Genomic DNA, 9,298 nt, shown 5'->3' with positions numbered 1-9,298 from the left:
CACGTCTGTGGCGGTATTTCTTTAAGTGGTCTGACAGGTTTCCTGCCGCATTCCTCCTCTCCCACCCACATTAAACGAGAAGAATAGGAGGATGTTGTGCTGCAATTGAACTGCAATTGAAATGCCATTTGAAAAGAGAGAGAAGTATTGGTTTGACACACACAGCACATTGGTCTCATAAGAGACTTAAGATTTTCCGCTCAAGCCTCACAAAGACTTGCCAAATGTGCAAAAGAAAGTCTATTTACTGATCACCCTTTATTTGGTTAGCATACATACATGCACACCATGGGAACAAGAGCTTCCCAATCAATGGCAGATGAAAGTCTGCTCCTGCGTGCCTTTCCCCCGCTAATGGGGAAGAAGGTAGCTGCTACTCAAGTATGGGGCTCTAACTCCCACCATCTCTGACCATTGACCACGTTAGCTGCAGCTGATGAAAGCTGGGAGGGAGTCCAGCATCTGCCCTCCCCTGCTTTAAAATGCTTAAAACCTGCAAATTAGGTAGCAATTAGCATAATCTGCCAAATGTTGGGTGGTCTGCTCCATTCATGTGCCTCACATGCAAGGTTAAAATATTTTGATTAGTTTCTTTAAAATTATCATCTTAAGAGCAGAGAAAAACAAGGAAGAAAACACTTATTTTGGCCATGCTAAAGATAATGGACGGGACGCGGGTGGCGCTGTGGTCTAAACCACTGAGCCTCTCAGGCTTGCCAATCAGGTCGGCGGTTCAAATTCCCACGATGGGGTGAGCTCCTGTTGCTCAGTCCCAGGTTCTGCCAACCTAGCAGTTCAAAAGCATGCCAGTGCAAGTAGATAAATAGGTACCGCTCCGGCGGGAAGGTAAACAGCATTTCTGTGTGCTGCTTTGGTTTCGGTGTTGTTGTGCCAGAAGCGGCTTAGTCATGCTGGCCACATGACCCGGAAAAACTGTCTGCAGAGCAGACAAAACGCCAACTCCCTCGGCCTGTAAAGCAAGATGAGCACCGCAACCTCAGAGTCGTTTGCAACTGGACTTAACTGTCAGGGGTCCTTTACCTTTAAAGATAATGGACTGGTTGCTAACAGCAGAATCTTGTACATGTTTAGTCAGAAATAAGTCCTGTTTAGTTCAGAGACTTCTTTCCAGGAAAGTAGGAATAGGATTATAGCTAACCATTAATGCCAAGTTTGCAGAGAATAGGCAATGTATAGTACAGGCTTTGCTAGCCTCACGCCCTGCAGAAGCTTGAGCTACAGTTCCCACACCACCCAGCAATGTTAGCTGGGGCTGACAGTTGTACAGTGGTATCTCGGGTTAAGAACTTAATTCGTTCTGGAGGTCCGTTCTTAACCTGAAACAGTTCTTAACCTGAGGTACCACTTCAGCTAACGGGGCCTCCCGCTGCCGCTGGGCGATTTCTGTTCTCATCCTGAAGCAAAGTTCTTAACCCGAGGTACTATTTCTGGATTAGCGGAGTCTGTAACCTGAAGCGTCTGTAACCCCAGGTTCCACTGTAGTCTAAAACATCCGATATTGTATCTGACCAGATGAAATTTCCTTGAGGGATATACAGGAGATTCTGCATGTTTTCCTATCGATCCCCTCCTTCCGGGATTCATAGAAGAACATCTTGCGGCATTACTCTTGAAGGCCGGAGTAATGATGTAACTTCATACCTCACGTATCAAACCCTTTGCATGCTTGGTTTCAAAAAGCTGCTGGTGGTATATGAGGAAGCACGTATCAGTGCCGTAAATACTGGTGTAAATCTTGAGTGAGCCACGTTACATCAGAACAGAGTTTTGCCCTAGTTCTCCAGATTTATTTTGTAAGAGGAGCTTCTGCATACATAAAGGACTGCTTCATTAGACATGTTCTAGGAAGCCTGGGCCTGAGTTGCATAACAATCAAGTAAAGCTACAATTCTCTGCTGGATTTTCCGCTTGACAGGTAAATTTAGATGAGAGTATAAGAGACTGTACTTCTTCATACCAGTGAGACTTCAGGTCTATTTGTGAACAAATGTTTACAGCAAGCTTTGTAATTGTGGCCAATTCCAATTTGGAATTCTTTTTTTAAATTCCTGGGTGGTGGTACGCCTTGCTTACAACTGCCCCTTCCTAAAGAGAAAAAAAGAATTGTTTTATTCACCCCCTTACCCTTTTTAGAGTTAAGCTATCAAACGGACTTGCTTGTACCAAGAATTACCGCTGGCAAGGCAGTGACATGTAGCTTATGTGCAATTTAGTACCTTTTTCAAAGTCATGGCAAATATATAGGGGGCAAGCCCTGCATTTGGGGGGTCGAATGGGAGGATATGTAAAATATATGGCTTATATTTCAGATGGAATAAGCAACTGTTATTTGGCAAAACAAAACAAACAAACAAAAAACCCCACGTAATTAAACTAAGGAGTTTGACCACCTGACTTTTTGAACAGATGAATTTATCCTTCCATAATTTTGAATACATTCAAAACAAGAGCATGGGTGCCCTTTATATACTGCAAAATTCTTCGAAATGACAATCCAGTAAAAGCTACGATATTAGGACTTCAGTATTTCATTTATTTCAGCAGTGCACCAGAGCCTGAGGTCCTTCACTCAGAACCCTAATTAAAATGGCCCCCCACTGCCCAATCTATACCTGCTTGGTATGTGAGCAACGAGTGCCAAAGCCCCCGAGGCTTATTCAAAGGATTAGCTCTGCAGCTTCATCATAGCACCTATGTGACTTAAGACTCCAGAGCCAAGGATTTATGCCTGCTCAGGCTTTTGGCACTGGAAGGCCTTCTTACGTCTTATGCAGGGTTTCTTGCCCCTTCCCAGAACACTGGTAGGAGGTGCCTAAGGGGGGCTTTCATGACGGAGAAGCACATAGATTGGCCCGCTGATTAGATTGTATACCTGAAGGAGCATCTGCACCCCGTTTTTCAGCCTGGACAAGAAGTGAAGTTACAGGGAACCAGACATAAGGCCCTCTCGGTAGTGGCACCCACCCTGTGGAACGCCCTGCCATCAGATGTCAGGCGTAACTATACAACCTTTAGAAGACAGCTGAAGGAAGCCCTGTATGTTGTAGACTACTACTACTACTAATAAATAATATGCAGCAACAAACCTAAGTTCATTAAGCCCTGGTAGGCTCTCATATTCAGAGGATGAGTTGTATTCAGGATCACCATGTATCCTAGTTTTCAAAGGACAGTCTCTATTTTGAGGGATCCAAGTGTTGATGAGGAACTATAAGGGAGAACTGAAGATGCCCATGAAACGTTTAACACATGCGCAACAGACTTAGCAGGGACAGAAGCTACCTGGTGCCAGTCTTCCCCACTATGGCAAAATGTAGTGTATTTCTTATAGTGGATTGGCACCTATAAATCAGCATGCACAAATTTTATGCAAAGCTGTATCTTTTATCAACTCCTTTTGAGAATGTGTGAAGTGGTACTCTGGGTGTGTTTGGCCTAGTGAAGCATAAATAGTGCAATCAACAAACCAGAAAGGGGTAAAATGCCTAGTTCCTGTTTGTCAGTGCACAACCTATACAGGGAAGACTAAAAAAAGCCTGTCCATTTTCTTAGGACAGGAACATGAACTTCAAATGCGAGTGTTGACCTGTTAATCAACTTGTACCTGGGTAGAGAAGGCTCTCAGGGTTATACAATTTGAGAAACAACTTGCTATTGTTTAGTTAATGCAACTGAGAATCATGCAATTAAATACTTTAATGGGGGGGGAATCATTTGCAAGGCATTTTTCAGGTTTTGCCGTTTCCTCATCTACCGAACTCAGGCGCAAAAATACGAGATGGGGCAGCAAAGAGAAGCATAAGGAAAGGATTTCTATCACTCCTTAGCAGCTGCCTGCGGCTCCCTAGGGACAGCAGCCTTGCAATGTGAGAATTCCGATATCAGCATTTTAGACATGTGATAAATCCATTTTTAACTTTCAGAATCCGAAAGGCTGATCTTAGTAGATACCAAAATCTTCACACTTTACAGTTTAATTGTAGGAGTACATTCAATAGGGAAATCAAAAAGAGAAACATTTCTGTGTGGTTTTTATCCTAGAATAAAGCTGATCTAAGAAGTAGGTTTTACATTATTGCTTAGCTCAGCAGAAGGCAGAAAGAAGTGCTTCCCAAGCAGCAACTGTGTCACCAAGTGACAAAAAAAGTTATTCTAGGGTACCTTGCCATCTAACCAAGAGAAAATATTTAGCATTGGTAGCAAAGTTCTGATGCAAAATTGGATGAGGGAGTTTGTGATACTGTTGTAACATTTTGATCAATGTGCAATCACAAATTTAGTTTAATTCAAGTTCTAATACATACATTTGACGAGCAAGACAGTGAGACTTAATTTCAAAGTATAGCTGCATTTGACTGTACCCTGAGTGCTTTCACTGAGAACACAGAAAGGTTCAACAAGAAAGCTTTTTCACTACCCCAATCTGGTAAATAACCAGTTTTATGGTCCAGGAAAGCTAAGGGGATGACCAACATTATGTTAAGAGATGAACCCAGGGAGAAAGCAGAACAAAGCTCTCAATTGGGGATATTGGTTTATGCATGAAGTTGCATTCTGTGAAGGATCGTTATTCAAGATGTAAAAACAGTAATCCAGTAACAGGTAGGTAGCCGTGTTGGTCTGCCGTAGTCGAAACAAAATTTAAAAAATCCTTCCAGTAGCACATTAGAGACCAACTAAGTTTGTTATTGGTATGAGCTTTCGTGTGCATGCACACCTCTTCAGATAACCTGAAACAGAAGTCACCAGACCCTTATATATAGCGGGAGGGTGGGGAGGGGTATTACTCAGAAGGGTGGTGGGAATTGGAGTTACGACTGCAATTGGACTGACAGGAAAAAGCAAGGGGTGAGATGGCTAAAAATAGCTTTATCATGTATAATGAGAAAAGAATCCAATGTCTCTATTCACACCAGGTCTCTCCATGGTTTTGAGTTTGGTAATAAGTTGCAATTCAGCAACTTCTCTTTCCAGTCTATTTCTGAAATTCTGTTGTAATATGACACCTACTTTGAGACCTTGTATAGAATGTCCTGGGAGACTGAAGTGTTCTCCTACTGGTTTCTCTGTCTTGTGCTTCCTGATGTCAGATTTATCCTTCGGCGTAGGGTTTGGCCTGTTTGTCCAATATAAATATAGGGGAGGTGTGGCGATTATAGGGGAGATTATAAGTGATTAACTTCATTACAGAACGACCAAAGAAAAACAAGTCTTAAAACCTCGTAGCTTCACAAAATAGCAAGGTGATCAGAGAATAAAATGGTTGGGGAGCACATAAGTGTGTAATATAGTCACAACGGGGTCAATTTATGTTTTTGGGGTGTAAAGCAGGCAGAACAGTGTCTCAGATAAAACAACTTATTATTAGAGCTATCTATGAAGGGTTCTGCATCACGGCTTTCTTCTTGGGAGATGTTTTGTAGCTCCCACTTCTCTATCATCTGACTACCGCCTATGCCTGGCTGTAACCTTGTACAAAAAGCAGACAGATACAGAACTTGCCATTGCGATGCATTCAGACAGTAAAATAAACTGGGAACGGGAATGTTATAAAATACAGGCATTATTGTAAAATCTTAGCAGATACCACAATGCAGCGAACCTGCTGAGATACGAAGACTACACCTTATGTTGCAATGACAAGTCTAATTAACAATTTAGCGTGAAAAAAATGGGGTTAGGTTTAAGGACTTGCCAAATCCAAAGAAACTCGGAGTATCGTTAAGACAGCCCTGATATTTAATTGAGGGAAAGAGAGAATGCAAAACAAACAACTACCTCTAGTACATTATTAGAAAGAAAACAATTGTTTTGGGTCTATAGTCCAGGCAAATCTTAGCTACTCCGAGTAAAAAAAGCAGAGAAAGATATACCGTATTTTTTGCACCATAACACTCACTTTTTTCCTCCTAAAAAGTAAGGGGAAATGTCTGTGTGTGTTATGGAGGGAATGCCTACGGGTGGCATGCCTACGGATTTTCCTCCTCTAAAAACTACATGCGTGTTATGGTCGGGTGCGTGTTATAGAGCGAAAAATACGGTAATTTTAAAAAGCAATTAGGCTTCCCTTGAAGAACCAATTCTCTGTGCAAACAGCCTCCAGAGCAAAAGCCATGAAGCTAGATATTGTAAACATATCACAATGATCCATTACTAGGCTTGGGCAAAACATTTGCTACAATTCACAATTATATAGGGAAAGGTAACATTGGAACCTTCTCGAAATATTAGCCGCCACCACGTATCTGAAATTACTACTAAAACAAAAATGAAACTTCAATTTCAATAAATGTTTGTAAACCAGGATGGTGGTGGTTGCAAACAGCTTTTCACAGTAGCAGATTCATTAATTTCCAACAGAAAGTTATATAATATAGAGAGGCATTTCAAGCAAGAGGATCAGCGTTATTTAATACAGGTAAATAGCTTGTGCCATCTGACAGATTCTCAGCAGAAAGCTATGCTTTTAAAAAGGTTTTTTTTTCCTATCCTGTAATTTTTGTTACCATGTTAAATTCCAAAGCAACTTTGTGCCACTTTTTGAAAGGCTTGCTTTTATACAAACTGAGATGAAAAATTATACAGGTTATGATAAATTTATTCCTTGCAGCTGTAAAGGGAAATTTGTCTAGAACAAATGGAATTAAAAAGCCAATGAAGAAGTTTGTTGCTTGTTTCTTCCCAAGCTTCTTCTCCCAGCTACTGAACAAGATGCCAAGATTTGGCCAAAAAAACCCAAACTAGATAGAATTCAAACTATCATATGAAAAGCAAAAAATCTTTTTTTTTTTTTACAGCTAACAGGAACCAGCAGCCATCAACCTAATGAACAGTTCCTAGTTCTAGATACTATTTCAACACAAGCTTGATTTGGCATGAAAATCTTTCTACTGAAGCCCCTTCCCCATCCTACGTCATGCAGGGAGATTCACAGATTGTCTCAAGATGCTTTGTCAAAGCAGTAAGATCTGTACACCTTGACACTTAGCAAAAGTGCAAATCCTACTTCAGCCTTTGGTATAGAAGTTATTGACAAGCAAGGCTTCGGATTTCTCCCAAGAAAATGCCTTGACCAGAACTAACCAAATTAGAACAGCTGAAGTTCACTTTTCTGGCTTGTCACCCAACAGGAAATTTCAAAAATAAGATGAGGCAGAGCTTGCTGACAATAGAATATGTAACACTTTCTCCTCCAAGGGAAGAACATGTCTCATCACAGCATCTTTAGCTGACATTCAAATACAATCGTACATTTAATTATTTCCTAATTGCACATCAAAGACACCCATCAGAATAGCTAAGAGGGACTATGGCTCGGTCAGAACAGGAGACTCTTAAATCTCAAGGTCATGGGTTTGAGTCTCACGCTGAGCAAAGAATTCCTGCATCGCAGGGGGTTGGACAAAAGGGTTCTTGTGGTCCCTTCCAACTCTATGATTCTGAGAGTCTATGTCAGCTTCCCCAGCCTTTACCCTCCAGATGTTTTGGATTCAAACTCCCATCATCCCAAGTCAGCATGGATATGCTGGCTGGAGCTGCAAGCTCAAAGCTTATGGAGGAAACAAAGCTGGGGAAGGTCGATCTAGGTTGATATTTATTTTTCCCCAACTACATGTTCAACTCATCCAGTATCCTGTTATAACAGGAGAGGGACTGCCTGCATGTGTTAGATGAACTTGTACATAAATATGGGGGGGGGAGACAAAATATGGCCTAGCGACTGCCTATCTCTTTTAATCCTATTAATATGCATACTGTCAAGTGACCTCTTGGCTTATCGCGGTCTTTCTTCTACCGTGGAAAAAGGTGGTATACTACTTTTGCCAAGATTCTCTCACAAACACCAAGACACAGAATTAGGCAATTTGTCCTATAAAGATCCTTTACATAACATTACACCATCTGACAATATTTTATGACACTGCAAAAAATGATAATTATCAAATTAGATGCTAATCAGTAAGTAGCTGTCCCTTTCCTGGTGTCCTAACAGTACTGAAGAGAGCAAAAGATCTAACATGTAAGCAACTCTACTTCAGCTCCTCAGCACACAAAGTCTATCATTTAGAATGATTTTCAAAGTATCTTTAAGCAAATCCAATTTTATTTTAATTTCCCATGACTCCATTACACTATTTTGATAAACAAGAACAAATGTCTACAAACCTGAATTTCATGGCTTCTTCTCAGAGCTATTTAGCTAGAGCACTATTTCTGTTACAAGACTAAACTTTAAATGGGCATTAAATTTTGTTAACATTTACCAACTTTCTTACACACTTCCCTGCCAAACATTACTCATACAGAATTAAAGGGTGCAGGAGGATGGCCACTTTTAGGTCCTGTCATCAACATTATTTTTTTATTTCACACGCCCTATGAGACACTTGTAGCCTATTTCAAACACATTATCAACCTGAGTTCAACACAGACTACTTTCCTCCATCCTCAGCTTGAACCAAGCACCACCCAGTTTATCCTCTTTGGGGGGATAAACAGTCCAAATCTTCACACATTAAAAGGTATTGTGGGGAAGGATAACAGACGTGAAAGGGAAGTGTTCTGGGGTGTTATTTCATTTCAACGACATTCGTATCCTTAGGTAACAACTGTTGTATGATAGCTAATAATGCATACGAATGTAGCATCCTTCTTGGACATTAAGCAGGTATTAGGCAATTTTAATTTCCAGTACTTCAGCACAGCTCAAATGTTTATTTCTTGGGTTTGATACGGTGCTGTAATGAACCTGGCCAAAGTGGAAGTCAATTTTATCAGTGAATTGCCCTTTTCCTATCTTCAATGAACACTCCAATAGCAAGACTCCCATCTTGTGGCGGAATGGATCACTGTAGAACACGAATCGCCAGAGAAACCTTTTGGCTGTCACGGCATTTAGAATAGGTCATGTCTATTTCTGATTTCCGTATCCTTTCTCAAAATATGTATCGCTGAACATTCCTCTTGATGGCTGGAAGCCAATTTAGCTCGATTTTATGATCCTGGCAAAGGAACATTTCTGCTTGCAAAACATTTAAAACAATGCACCTACAAGCCAGAATATGTTTTTTCACTTTCATTAACTGATAACACTAACAAAAAAGGGCACATTCCACTTTCCCAATTATAACCAACTATATCAAGGCTTCTCTGTAGCCAACCTAAGGAGCTCTAATCAATCCAGCTAATAACCAAAGGTTAACACCCACTCAATAAGGAAAAGGCAATCTGTAATAAGACCAATGAACAAATGAAAAGCATCTATGAACAATAGAGA

The 9,298-nt window shown here is 40.8% G+C and overlaps 1 long non-coding RNA gene across 1 annotated transcript; it reads right to left on the bottom strand.

The window, feature by feature from the left end:
* Positions 1-1,783: 1,783 nt before the first annotated feature.
* On the bottom strand, positions 1,784-4,818 carry LOC128423497 (uncharacterized). Its single transcript, XR_008332770.1, has 2 exons — positions 3,108-4,818; positions 1,784-2,106 (listed from the first exon to the last, which is right to left on the bottom strand). It is a non-coding gene; the product is annotated as an uncharacterized LOC128423497 (long non-coding RNA).
* Between the last annotated feature and the right edge of the window lie 4,480 nt (positions 4,819-9,298).

This window comes from Podarcis raffonei, chromosome 11 (genome assembly GCF_027172205.1).
Source record: "Podarcis raffonei isolate rPodRaf1 chromosome 11, rPodRaf1.pri, whole genome shotgun sequence".
NCBI classification, from domain to species: Eukaryota; Metazoa; Chordata; class Lepidosauria; order Squamata; family Lacertidae; genus Podarcis; species Podarcis raffonei.
Note: the sequence above shows the minus strand (reverse complement) of the source record. Positions and strands in the feature narration are given on the sequence as shown.